The sequence below is a fragment of the Oryctolagus cuniculus genome, chromosome 21 (assembly GCF_964237555.1).
Source record: "Oryctolagus cuniculus chromosome 21, mOryCun1.1, whole genome shotgun sequence".
NCBI classification, from domain to species: domain Eukaryota; kingdom Metazoa; phylum Chordata; class Mammalia; order Lagomorpha; family Leporidae; genus Oryctolagus; species Oryctolagus cuniculus.
In genome coordinates, this window is record NC_091452.1 from 9,762,567 (window position 1) to 9,775,866 (window position 13,300).

A 13,300-nucleotide genomic window follows, 5' to 3' on the forward strand; every position below is an offset into this window, starting at 1 on the left:
ATGGCAGCCTTGCTCTGCTGCCTCCCAGGGTGCCTCCCAGGGTGCACGTTAGCAGGAAGCTGGCTTGGAAGTGGGGGTTGGGTGCCATCCAAGATCCCGGGCACTTCAATGTGAGATGCAGGCGTCACACGCAGCAGGCTACCCCTCCGTGCCATGATGCTCGCCATCATTTCGTTATGACTGTTCTTTTTGATGGAACTGATCATTCCATACTTTTGGTGAGACTTTTGCGTTTACAAATAGTTGTGGAATGAACGATTGGGCAGTGTTGCCCTTTTAGCCCTGGCGTGTCAGAGCAGCACGGTGAGCTGGCTAACATTTCCGTTCTGCAGGTGCACAGCTGAGGCTCAGGGAGTTTAAACTGTCCAGACCTGACATGGGCTGAGCTCCAGCACTGGGGATGGGTGCGGCCCAACAGCGCAGAGCAGAGACTTGAGTCCAGGCTTATTCTCTCTTATCAGGCGTGGGGTCAAGTGCTAAGGGCACTGTAATGAGCAAGGCAGAACAGATTTTTGCCTAAAGGAGCTGCGCATTGAAAAGCATCCCTGAAAAGCGATGACGAACGTAACGAGCCGGGATTTCAAACTCTCCAGCTCACCGCTTGCCTCATTCTACCCCTTCTGCCTACTTAACAAAATGCAACATTGCAGCAATCATTTCTTTTTTATTTATTTTACTTATTTGCAAGTCAGAGAAAAAGAAACAGAGGTAGAAGGATGGAGGGAGCTCCCATCTACTGGTTCAATCCCCAAATGCCCACAACAGCTGGGGCTGGGTCAGGCCCAAGAGGAGCCTGGGATTCTAGCCAGGTCTTCCCTGTGGTGGCAGAGATACAGTGCATGAGCCATCACTTGCTGCAGCCCAGGGTGTGCATTAACAGGAAACTGGAATCAGAAGCAGAAGTTCTATTGGAAGTTTTTCTGGGGCCGGCGCTGTGGCGTAGTGGGTAACAGCTGGTAAACCTGGCGCCTGCAATGCCGGCATCCCATATGGGTGCCGGCTCGAGATCCAGCTGCTCCACTTCCAATCCAGCTCTCTGCTGTGGCCTGGGAAAGCAGAAGAAGATGGTCTAAGTCCTTGGGCCCCTGCACCTGTATGGGACATCAGGAGGGGGCTCTTGGCTCCTGGCTTCGGATCTGTGCAGCTCCAGCCAGTGCAGCCAATTGGGGAGTGAACCAGCAGTTGGAAGACCTCTCTCTGCCTCTCCTTTTCTCTCTGTGTAACTCTTTCAAATAAATAAATAAATCTTAAAAAAAAAAAAAAAAAGTTTTTCTTTGCCAAGACTACATAGCAGTGAAATATCAGCAGGCACTTGAGTCCTGTGTGGTTTCTGGTTTTATGTTCTGAACAGTAACTGATATTTATTGCTTGGACCCCTTGATTCATAAGGGATTCTAAGGTAATGATTTTATAATTTTATGATTCTTCATTATTTATTTGGTGGGATGTTTGATTCTTTTTTTTTTTTGGACAGGTAGAGTTAGACAGTGAGAGAGAGAGACAGAAAGGTCTTCCTTCTGTTGGTTCACCCCCACAAATGGCCGCTATGGCCAGTGCTGCGCCGATCCAAAGCCAGGAGCCAGGTGCTTCCTCTTGGTCTCCCATGGGGTACAGGGGTACAAGCACTTGGGTCATCCTCCACTGCCCTCCTGGGCCACAGCAGAGAGCTGGACTGGAAGAGGAACAACCAGGACTAGAACCCAGCACCCATATGGGATGCCGGCACTGCAGATGGAGGATTAACCAAGTGATCCACGGCGCCGGCCTTTTTTTTTTTTTTTTTTTTTTTTTTCTAAGTAGTTTCCAAAATAACGTTCTGGGGCTGTTGTGACATAGTGGGTGGAGCTGCTGTCTGTGATGCCGGCATCCCATATGGGTGCTAGTTCGAGTCTTGGCTGCTCCATTTCCTATCCAGCTCCCTGCTAATGGCCTGGGAAGAGCAATGGAACGTGGCCCAAGTACTTGGGCCCCTGCTACCCATGTGGGAGACCTGAAAGAAGCTCCAGGCTCATGGTTTCTGTCTGGCCAGTCCCCAGCCATTACAGCCATTTTGGGGAGTGAACCAGTGGATGGAAGATCTCTGTCTTTCTCTCTCACTGTAACTCTGCTTTGCAAATAGATAAAAATAAATATTTTTAAAAATCAAAATAACATACTGTAAAGTTTTATTTTATATCAATATATACTCATGGATGTTTAACACATTTGATGTATTTCTGTCTACAAAATTTATTATCATATTTGCTGTTAAGATTTTTTTAAAAAAGATTTATTTATTTATTTGAAAGACAGGGCCACAGAGAGTGGTAGAAACAGACAGAGAGAGGTCTTCCATCCACTGGTTCATTCCCCAAATGGCTGCAGTGCCAGAGCTGGGAACCAGGAGATTCTTCTAGGTCTTCCATGCGGGTGCAGGGGCCCAAGGACCCAGGCCATCCTGTGCTGCTTTCCCAGGCGCATTAGCAGGGAGCTCGGTCAGAGTGGAGCAGCCCAGGACTTGAACTGGTGCCCATATGGATGCTGGTGCTGCAGTGTGAGCTCTGCGGGCTGGCTTCTAGCCCTTCTATTCAGCTTGAGCAGACCCCGCTTGATTCCTCTTTCTGGTGGATTGCCTTTTCACGGGCTAATTGCTTTGCAGTGCAGAACTGCGTCTTTCATTCCCCCACCCAGTGGGCTGACCTCTCCCCTTTTTCTGCGTTTCCTCCCCTTTTCCTTCCTTCTCTTTGTTCATTTCAAGGGAAGTGGTGTTTCTAGACTGTAATCTGGGTATCAGAGTTCATTGCTGCTAGGTTGGTTATTACTTCTAGACCTCGTCAGTGCATGGGGCTAGACGTTTTTTAAAAATTTTTTCCCTTGAAATAAAATACATTCTGAGTTCAGACGATACTTCCAAATCAAGTTCAGGACTTTGGAGTTTTTATTAACCTCATTGATCTTGGTTACCTCTGCATCTTCTTCCTCTGGTGCTAGAATTTCTATTCTCAAAGCTGTTACGTGATGACTTATTTGCTTGCATCCCACATTGCCTCAAAATGGTAACACTTCTTAATCTGATTACTGAAAATGGTTGAATATTTTTGCAGTTTCTTTCTTAATCCTTGAGAGGTGTAGAGTCAGATCAGTGCCTTCAATTCATTTGTCATTCTCTGTGTGGTTACAAATGAGCGGAGTGTGCATTCACTTACTTCTGTCATTTTACATTGGAACCTAAAGTTTTATTTATAATTATGCAGAGCATGCACTTCGATTTGGAAGTCAGGTTTCATAAACTAAATACATTCCTTTTATCCCTGTCCTTTCCTTCTCTGTATTTAACTGTAGTTAAAAAACTGTAATTTATCATTACGTGTTAAAAATGTAAGGAAATATGTATATATTCCTATATTCCTACTTTTTCTGAAACAAACATAGTGCAACTTTATATACACTCTTTGCCTTTTTTTTTTTTTTTTTTTGGACAGGCAGAGTGGACAGTGAGAGAGAGAGACAGACAGAGAGAAAGGTCTTCCTTTGCCGTTGGTTCACCCTCCAATGGTGGCCACGGCTGGCGTGCTGCGGCCGGCGCACCGTGCTGATCCAAAGGCAGGAGCCGGGTGCTTCTCCTGGTCTCCCATGGGGTGCAGGGTCCAAGCACTTGGGCCATCCTCCACTGCACTCCCTGGCCACAGCAGAGAGCTGGCCTGGAAGAGGGGCAACCGGGACAGAATCCGGCACCCCAACTGGGACTAAAACTCAGTGTGCCAGCGCCGCAAGGCGGAGGATTAGCCTATTGAGCTGCGGCGCCGGCACTACATACACTCTTTTCTAACCTTTTCAGGATCTTGGACGTCAGTCCATGGTAGTATCTGAAGATGCTCTTCATTCATTTTTTTACTGCATAGTACTGCATTGTGTGGTTGAAGCACAGTTTATTCAACGTATGGATAGGCATTTGGGTAATTTCTAAATGAATTACAAAGAGGGTCATGATAACCATGTCCTTGTGTCTTTTCCTGTTTTTTTTTTTTTTAAGTTAAAAAATGATAATAGTTTCTCATCTTTCTTAAAATAGTCTTGATCTTTTTTTTTTAAAGAAGTTTATTTTTCATCTACTTGAAAGGCAGAGCAAGAGTGAGAGAGCACATGTGCAAGAGAGGTAGAGAAGTAGAGAGAGAGAGAGAGAGAGAGAGAGAGAATGAGAGCGAGGGAGAGGGGAGATCTTCCATTTGCTGGTTCACTCCCCAGATGTCTACAACAGTGAGGGCTGGACCGGGCCGAAACCTGTAGCCCAGAACTTCATACTGATCTTCCCTGTTGATGGCAGGGCCCAGTGCTTGAACTGTCATCTGCTGCCTCCCAGGGTATACTGACCGGAAACGACGGCCAGCAGAGCAGCCAGGACCTGAACTGGCTCTCTGATGTGGAGTGAAAAGTGCCCCAAGCAGCGGCTTCACCTGCTGCCCCACAGTGCCTGCCCCTGTTTCCCATCCTTAACTTTCATTATATATTAGACAAGATTTTGGTTAGCATATTTAACATCTGCAAAATACTGTTGTTAATTAAAATGTCAGTTAAATATAAGGAAGTTATTTTGTGATCTGAATTCTTTTTAGTCTTATATTTCCTTCAGAAATGATGATCTATACATAAATGACTTTTCATGGAAAGTTATTTTTTTTAATAAAGATTTATTTATTTGTTTGAGAGGCAGAGTTACAGAGAGAGAGAGGGTGAGACAGAGAGGTCTTCCATCTGCTGGTTCAACAGCTCAGTGGCTGGAGCTGGCCTGATCTGAAGCCGGGAGCCAGGAGCTTCCTCCAGGTCTCCTGTGTGGGTACAGGGGCTCAAGTACCTGGGCCATCTTCTGCCGCTTTCCTAGGCGCATTACTAGGGAGCTGGATCATAAGTGGAGCAGCCAGGACTCAAACTGGCATCCATATGGGATTCTGGCATTGCAGATAGTGGCTTTACCTGCTATACCACAGTGCTGGCTCCTAAAGTGACTTTGGATCTAAAAATTTTAGCAGAGAGGTGGAATGACTGCATTTGCAAAAATGCTTTGGCCTGGCCCAGCCCTGGTCGTTGGTGGCCATTTGGGGAGTGAATGATGGGTTGGAAGATTTCTCTCTGTCTCTTCCTCACTCTCTGTAAATATGCCTTTCAAATAAATAAGAAAAATCATTAAAAAAAAAACAAAAACAAAAACAAAACTTTGCCAGAGAGCTGGTGGCAAGGGCTGCTTTTCATGGTCCCATTGGGATCAAGATATGACCTTAGAAGCCCAGCTCTCTGATGGAAAAAGACAGTGGATCTAAGTGCTGACCTGATGGTTTCACTCTGTGACATCTCAGATTCAGCTCATCTTTTATACATTATTTGTAACAAAAAGGGGGAAATTGAGTTGGCTTTAGAGGGAAATGGAAAATAACAAGATCACAGCCATACAAGGTCTCTGTAGAGGTCAGGTTGAGGCGGTGCCCTAAATCAGGGCATTAACATTTCTTCGAAACTGAAGCGTGTCTCAGGAGCTGGCGTCCTGCTTGCTAGCTCTCTTACGTGCCTGCTTCTCCACTTCAGCCAGTTTTTAAAAAAATCGCCCTTTCAGGTTGGACCCAGGGGAATGAGACCGAGAACAAAGCAAACCGCTCTAGAAAAAAGCAGATCCTTGGAAGCAGATCCCCCCGTTATAATTTAAATCCTCTGAAGCCAAACTGAACACAGCAAGGCAGTGTTACTTCAGTGATTATACCTTCGTGCACCAGAGGGTGATAAATCTGGGCCCTGATGGTTCTGAAAATGACGCTGGCAGTAATTTAACCCTGGCAGCCATTTTTTTAAATTTTGTCTCTGCTCAGCTCCTGGTTTTCTGTAAAACTGTGCATCGTTTCTGGTGTGTTTACCCAGAAGATACCTATAAATTACCTTTGCTTTTGACGCATCTTAAAATACGAAGTCTTCGTTAAAGCTCGTTGATTTTTTTCTCCTTTGCTACTGAAATAAATTCAGGTTGATGATTTCCATCTAGGATATGTTGTGTAATCAAAATGCCATGAATCTAAGTCTTTGATTTTTCCTGGAGATTGCCCGTTTCTGAGCCGTGTAAACATCTCACATCTGCTCATGAATGTAAAGAGGTGGATAATATTTCCAAATTTATGGACATCCAGTAAAGTTCTGCCCCAGTGAGCCTGACAGTAAAGGAGTGGCATGGCAGTTTATGGTTCTGTACGTCTGCGCTTGCGATGGGCACATTATGCCAGGCTTGAGTCAGCCTGTGCCTCGTGGCAAGGTGGGTATTGCATGGCCACCTTTATGTGGCGTTTGCCTTCTGTGCCTGTCCCTCCCTTTTGAGTCCTCTAGGCCTGAGCTGCCAGGGGACACTGGTCTGAGCCTGGGCGCTTGCCTTCACCGACGTCAGGGTCGGTTGCCTAGAGGATCTAGGTGCTGCCAGTCCTTTGGGCCTCACTCTTCCTCTCCACCCTCCTCTAGCTTGCTGCCCTCTCTGTGTCCAGAATCCCTGTTCCCTCCTCATCTTTTCTAGTCTTTTTCCATCAGCAGATTTTCAGTTTCTTGACTTACAGATTGTCCGACCCCTGTCAGATATGGAAAGTAGGGGCAGGTGTTTGGTGGTTAAGACACGTTTTGGGATGGCCACATCTCTTATTACAGTGCCTGGGTTTGAGTCCTGGTTCTGCTCCCAGTTCTAGCGTCCTGCTAGTGTGCACGCTGGGAGACAGCAGGTGATGGCTCAAGTACGTGAGTCCTCGCCAACCACAAGAGAGACCTGGATTATGTCTGGGCACCTGGCTTCAGCCTGGCCTAGCCCTGGCTATTGAAGGCATTTGGGGAGTGAAATAGTAGATGAAAAGTCTCTGTCTATTACTATCTGTGTGTGTGTGTGTGTGTGTGTGTGTTTGTCTCCCTCTCAAATAGATTTTGAGGGGCTGGTGCTGCTGCATGCAGTGCCAGCATCTCGTGTGGGCACTGGTTCGAGTCCTGCCTGTTCCACAATCCAGCTCTCTGCTATGGCCTGGGAAACCAGTGGAAAACGGCCCAAGTCCTTGGGCCCCTGCACCCACTTGGGAGACCTGGAGGAGGCTCCTGGCTCTTGGCTTTGGATCGGCCCAGCTCCAGCTGCAGCTGCCATTTGGGGAGTGAACCAGTGGATGGAAGACCTTTCTCTCACTCTCTCGTTCTCTCTCTCTCTCTCTGACTCTGTGTAACTTTGCCTTTAAAATAAATATATCTTAAAAATATATATTTTGAAACTAGCAACTTTCAGTCTTTGTACCCAAGTCTCAGCAATTCTCATGGGTTCAGGTGCTACCTATCTGGAGTCCAAAGAGCAATGCCAAGTGCATGATCATGTGAACGAGGTGTGTCCGCCGTGGACTGCCCTCCTCGGGGAAAAGTGGTTCTTAGAGGGGAAGGTTGTAGTAAGGTGGGCAGACATCCCAAAAATATCACCTAAGACTATAGACACCAATGGTGTTGGTTTCTCTCCTTTCCTCCCTTCTTTCTTCCTTCCCCCTACTAATATTTATTGAACACAGACTCTGCTAGGCTCTGTTTTAGGGTCTGGGGATGTCAGCAATGAACAAATCAGTTTAAAAAAAATCTTTTTTTTAATTTTATTTTTATTTTATTTGAAGAGCAGAGAGGCAGAGCCAGGGAGAAAGAGAGAGAGAGAGATCTTCCATATGCTGGTTCACTCCCAAAATGCCTATAACAACCAGGGCTGGACCAGGGCAAAACCAGGAGCCCATAGATCTCCTATGTGGAGAGCAGGGACCTGAGCTATTCCATGCCACCTTTCAGAATACGCATTAGCAGGAAGTTGGATTAAAAGTGAAGTAGCTGGGACTCAAACTAGGCACCCTGACATGGGATGCGATATCTCAAGTGGTGACTTAACCATTGTGCCAAATGCCTGTCCCAAGAAGTCAGTCTTGATCCTTACAAAACTAACGTCCAATTGGAAGAGACAGATAGTAAACAAAGATACAGTTAAATACCCAGCACGTGAGATGATGATCACTCCTATGAAGAAAACAGAGTAGAGCGGGCCAGTGTTGTGGCACATCAGGTTAAGCTGCTGCTTGCATTGCTGGCATTCCTTGTTGGCGTGCCAGTTTTCGTTCCCATCCAGCTTCCCATCAAGGAAGACAGTAGGAGGTGACCCAAGTACTTGGGCCTCTGCCACTCATGTGGGAGACCAAGATGGAATTCCTAGTTCCTGGCTTCAGCCTGGCCCGACACTGGCTGTTGAAACCATTTGGTAAGTGAACCAGTAGATGGAAGGTTTCTGTCTTTCTCTCTCTGTTGTTCTACCTTTCAAATCACTCAAGCAATCAGTCAGTATTAGAAAAAAAAGTAGGGTGAATTGGTGAGGCGTGGCTTTCCCAGGTCTTCGGTGATACATGGCGTTTGAGCAGAGACCTGAGGGAGATAAAGGCACACATCATGTCAGCGCAGGAAGCGCGTTCCAGACAAAGGGAGCACGGAGCCTTGGCGTAGAATCAGCAAGCAGGCCAGTGCAGCAGTGTCTGGTGGAGGAGCAGACGGCGCCCGGATAGTGGTCAGTGGAAGGCTTTGGCCTTGTGCATGGAGGAGGGAGGAAGTCCATGGAGAGTGAGCACAGCGGGGCTGTGAGCGCGAACTGCGGGGGGAGGGCAGCCGGAGGGAGAAGGGGGAGCAGGGAGCCCTGTAAAGCGGCTGCTGCTGTTACCCAGGCAGAGAAATGGTGGGCAGGTGGTTGGGTCCTGCACCTGTTTCACAGGTTGTGTTGTCAGGATTTGGAGATGGAGGTTACAGGTCACATGACTTGACAGAGCCACGTCAGGGGTGGTGTGAAAGCCTGAGCCATTGGGAGGACAGAGTTGCTGTTTACTTAGATGAGGAAGACTGGAAGGAATAGGTTTTGGAGGAGGGGACCAGTTTTTATTTTGGACATGTGAGAGTTTGAATCGCCCATTAGACGTCTGTCTGGAGCATGATTCTGCAGTGAGTTCTGTGATGTTACAGCTGCGACTACGCTAGAACATTCTTCCTTCATCACTTCTCTTCCTGGCTCACATCTCCTCACTCTTTTTTTTTTTTTTTTTGTAAAAGATTTTATTTATTTGACAGGTAGAGTTACAGACAGTGAGAGAGAGAGACAGAGAGAAAGGTCTTCCTTCATTGATTCACTCCCCAAATGACCGCAATGGCCAGAGCTACGCCGATCCGAAGCCAGGAGCCAGGTGCTTCTTCCTGGTCTCCCATGTGGGTGCAGGGGCCCAAGGACTTGAGCCATCCTCCACTGCCCTCCCGGGCCACAGCAGAGAGCTGGATCAGAAGTGGAGGAGCCAGGTCTTGAACCGGCGCCCATATGGGATGCCGGTGCTTCAGGTCAGGGCTTTACCCGCTGTGCCACAGCGCTGGCCCCCTCTTCACTCTTGAGTTCCCAGCCTCAGGGGCATTTTCTCGTGGAGACCTTCCTTGATGCCCCTCTCCATGGCTATATTGGTCTTTTCTGTTCCATGTGTGCAGGGCAGGGAATCCTTGTCTCTATGGTACGTGAATAATTTGTATGGTTGTTGGTTTCAGATACTAGGAATCCATACAAGCAGATAACGTTAGTAGATTTGTTGGAACAGAGAGAGATTTTGCTCAGGCAAAACTGATAAGGAACCAATATGGAGACCCATCTAGGTCCTGTTATTTTCTTTCGGCTGTGTTTATCTAGGAAAGAAAAAAACTCAGCAGTCCATGGGCCCCACAAAGACAAGGTCATTCTTGGTTTACTGTGGCAGCAGAATCCACAGAGAGCCTGGCAAGTGGTTTGCGCAGAGAAGTGTCTGTGGCATGTTGAATCTGACCACTTTCGGTAGTGAGAGAGCGTTCTGTTAATTCGGACCCTTGTGTATATTCAGCAAGAAAACAGCTTTCTGCTGCTTCAGAGTTCTGGGGAGTGTTCTGGGCTTTGCTCTGAGATGTTCTGCTTCTCTCTCCTACAGTCCGTCTTTATCTCAAGCCCATCTGAGGCCTGGTGGGCTCACATTTTTTTTTTTTTTGTAAAGATTTATTTTATTTATTTGAAAGACAGAGTTACAGAGAGAGGTAGAGACAGAGAGAGGTCTTCCATCCACTGGTTCACTCCCTAGATGGCCGCAACGGCCGGAGCTGTGCTGATCCGAAGCCAGGAGCTTCTTCCGGGTCTCCCACTCAGGTGCAGGGGCCCAAACACTTGAGCCATCACTACTGGTTTCCCAGGCCACAGCAGAGAGCTGGGTTGGAAGTGGAGTAGCCGCGTCTCCAACCAGTGCCCATATGGGATGCTGGTGCTGCAGGCCAGGGTGTTAACCCGCTGCGTCACAGCGCTGGCCCCTGGGCTCACATTTTATCCTCTGAGATCACTGTACGCAAATGTCCAGAAAGATCTAATCTGGGTTTGCAGTGCTGAATTTCTGACAGCTTTTATTTTTAAACTTCCTGTTTCTGATTAATTAAAAAAAAAAAAAAAAAAAAAAAAACTCAAAAACCTCCAGTACCAACCCCTTTCAGCCCCAAATGAGCCAAAACACCCGTGTAATACCCTATTAACTGAGGTTACTTTTTTCTTAGTGCTGTAAAACGTGTTTCCTGTAGTAATTCCGTTGTTGTTTTTAAAAAGAACCCAGCTCCTTCCATTATGCAAGGCTCTCCTCTGTGAAGTGGGAAGAGCTGTTCTCGGTTGTCATAGCAGGGGCGGCCACGTGGCTGTCCCTGGACGCCCCTGCTGCCCTGCTCACCCGTGGGTCTCCTGGAGAGGCCGGAGCGTCTCCCAGCTCACAGTCCAGTCTGATTGCTTTCATGCGATTGTGTCCTGCTTGGGGAGGGTTGGAAATCCTGCTGTGAGATGGTTAGGTTTGACGGAAACAAAGCTTCAAGTGCAGCCCAGAGCCACGTCCCACATGAGAATTCTGGCTGGTGATCTCTGGTGGCAGCCGCACCCAGGGCTCCAGTCTCCTGCTTAAAACCCTCCGGGATGGTGGGCTTGTGCTGTTGCCAGCGTTTTCCATCTCGGTGCGAGTTCCCAGTTGCCTACTAGAAGAGCTGCTGCTTTCCTGGGGAAAGAACGTTTCCGTGGACAGAGGTTTGCTTCCACAAGCTCAATGCTCCATGCTCGAGAAAGGTGTTTGTGGTGAAGTATTTCTCTTCTTCTTCTTTTGTCCCTGTCTCTCCTTCATCCCCCATGCTCTCTCGCTCTTGCTCTCGCTCACTCTCTCTCTCTCTCTGACCAAAAACGGGAGCCTGGAATTCCATCCAGGTCTCCCCTGTGGGTGTTAGGAGCCCAAGCACTTTGGCTCTCACCGGCTGCTTTCTAAGGTGCATTAGCAGGAAGCTTGTTAGGAAGTGGAGGTGGGACTCCAGCCCAGGCACTCCCATATGAGACACAGTGGCGTCACCTGCTGTGCCACGGTGCCTGCCCCGCGTTCTTTAGTCTTGTTATGTGACTTCTGATGCAATGAAATGATGCTCTGGAAAGACCCCAGTGGCCTTCTTGCGGTGACCGCGTAGTCTGTTTCCAGCCCCCTCTGTGGGTGTGTCCAGCCTCTTGGCCAGCTCCTGGTTGCTGCCCCTTCTTGATGTCTGAACTGCAGCCACAGCACCCTGATCACACCCTCTCTCTCCTCGTGCCCTTGTTGCTCACTGCATCCTCTTCCGGCGTAGCTCGCTCGTGGTTCTCTGAGAGCCTTCCTGTGAACACACGGTCCTTGGAGAACACAGCCATCTCCTCCTGTTCTGGTCACCCCCATGTTCATGTTGCTTTTGAGCTCTGGTTTGACTTTGGGCTTGTACATTCCACCTTTCTTCTTGGCTGTCACGGCTCTTCAAACTCAAGCTTTCCAAGCAGGCCCTGCTGTTTTCTCCTTCAAGCCAGTGATCCCCTTTAACTGCCCCGTCCCTGCTGGCATTCATTTCTTCTCTGGACGGGGACCCGCAGAGTGTCCTTGACTCAAAGGGCTCCCCCTTCCCCGCCTCTCTCCAAGTCCTGTTGATTCTCTTTCCTGATGTCTTTCTGGCCTTAGAGGAAGGAAGAAAAGCAGCATTTATTGCCTGCATGGTCCTGCGTGTTGCACTGCGGAGGCGTCTCATTGCATCCTGGGTCCTGTGAGGGAGGCTGTGTGGCTGCCGCGTGTTCTGATAGATGAGGAGACCAGGGCTGCCCAGGGGCAGCAGCAGAATAGGGCTCCTGCCTGAGGCCGGAAGTGCAGGCTCTCAGCAGCTTAGAAGACAAAAGCTGCCCTTTCTCTCTAACCTTTCCCTCTGCCCCCCACTCACCCTTCATGCCAGTCTTCTCTTGGGATCTCTCGTGTCACCACTCTGCTCACAACCCTCCAGTGGCTCCCTGTTTCCTACCAGAGGTGTAGCGTTTTCCTTTGAAGACAAGGAAACCGACTTCCAGAAGTGAGCAGGTCGTCCCCGGGGTGTGGCTGGCAGGTGGCTGGGAGGTGGCTGGCTGAACTTGAACTTGGCATCTCCCATCCCCTATCTGTTTTCACCCAGCCGTGGAAATTTCTGCCCAGTCTCCAGACCCCTCCATGTTTTCACTCTCCTCACCTCACCTCCTTTCCTTTGCCACCTCCTTTCCTTCGCCTTCCTCGCACCGCTTCCAGACTCACCACCCAGGCTCCTTCACCTGCCCACAAGCGCACTGAGCCGCCTTTGCACCTGACACCCCGCCCCCCACTTGTCTCGCGCCTCCCATCCTCCTGTGCTCACCCGTGTCCAGCCTGGGCTCCCACAGCAACCTCTGCAGCTAGTTTTTGTGGCTCTCACTCCTTCAATTCCATACCATGTAATTAATTACTCACTTAATTATAGATTTGTCTTGTACAGTCTGCTGCTGTTGCATGTGTCAGAACCTGTTCTTTAGGGGCCATGCCTTTTTAATTAATTTTCTTTTCTTCTTTAAAAAAAAAAACTTTATATTACTTGTCTTCATTTTATTTTAAAGGCAGAGAGAGACAAAGATCTTCCATCTGTTGATTATCTCCCCAAATGCCCGCAGTAGCCAGGGCTGGGCCAGGCGGCAGCCAAGGATCCAGAACTCATTCTGGGTCTCCCACATGGAGACCGTGGTGCACATTGGCAGGCAGCTAGAATAAGAAGTGGAGCCAGGACTCAAACCCAGGGACCCCTATATGGCGTGTGGATGTCCCAAGCAGCATCTTAATGGCTGTGCCACATGCCTGCCCCTAATTAGCTTTTTGATGTGCTCACCCCCTCCTTGGAGGGGTGGAGGTGAAAGTTGGCTTACACAGCACCTGGTGGAGAATCAAAGCCTTCGTGGTAC

General features: G+C 48.5%; 1 protein-coding gene across 4 annotated transcripts in view; it reads left to right on the forward strand.

Annotated features, from left to right (window-relative positions):
- The window catches only part of PTPN11 (protein tyrosine phosphatase non-receptor type 11), a 93,175-nt gene that overhangs the window by 46,294 nt on the left and 33,581 nt on the right, over positions 1–13,300 (forward strand). The window lies entirely within an intron of this gene.